Genomic DNA, 961 nt, shown 5'->3' on the forward strand with positions numbered 1-961 from the left:
AAATAGGGCATATAGGGGGCAATGGGCCCTAATTAATGGCACCGGTCCCGTTTCTCTAGGTGCTATAGTTTCGGAGAAAAAAATTATTTTCCTTTGTTTCCTTGTTCCTTTATATCTCGGCTCCTATTGGACGGATCCGGATAAAAAAAATAGGGCATATAGGGGGCAATGGGCCCTAATTAATGGCACCGGTCACGTTTCTCTAGGTGCTATAGTTACAGAGAAAAAAATTAGTTTCCTTTGTTCATTTGTTCCTTTATATCTCGGCTCCTATTGGTCGGATCCGGACAAAAAAAATAAGGCATATAGGGGGCAATGGGCCCTAATTAATGGCACCGGTCCCGTTTCTCTAGGTGCCATAGTTTCGGAGAAAAAAATTATTTTCCTTTGTTCCTTTGTTCCGTTATATCTCGGCTCCTATTGGTCGGATCCGGATAAAAAAAATAGGGCATATAGGGGGCAAGGGGCCCTAATTAATGGCACCGGTTCCGTTTCTCTAGGTGCTATAGTTTCGGAGAAAAAAATTATTTTCCTTTGTTCCTTTGTTCCTTTATATCTCGGCTCCTATTGGTCGGATCGGGATAAAAAAAATAGGGCATATAGGGGGCAAGGGGCCCTAACTAATGGCACCGGTCCCGTTTATCTAGGTGCTGTAGTTTCGGAGAAAAAAAATTATTTTCCTCTGTTTCCTTGTTCCTTTATATCTCCGCTCCTACCAGTCGGATCCGGATAAAAAAAATAGGTCATATGGGGGGCAAGGGGCTCTAATTAATGGCACCGGTCCCGTTTCTCTAGGTGCTATAGTTTCGGAGAAAAAAAATTATTTTCCTTTATTTATTTGTTCCTTTATATCTCGGCTCCTATACGTTGCATCCGGATAAATAAAATAGGGCATATAGGGGACAAGGGGCCCTAATTAATGGCACCGGTCCCGTTTCACTAGGTGCTATAGTTTCGGAGA

The sequence above is a fragment of the Vespula pensylvanica genome, chromosome 9 (assembly GCF_014466175.1).
Source record: "Vespula pensylvanica isolate Volc-1 chromosome 9, ASM1446617v1, whole genome shotgun sequence".
NCBI lineage: Eukaryota > Metazoa > Arthropoda > Insecta > Hymenoptera > Vespidae > Vespula > Vespula pensylvanica.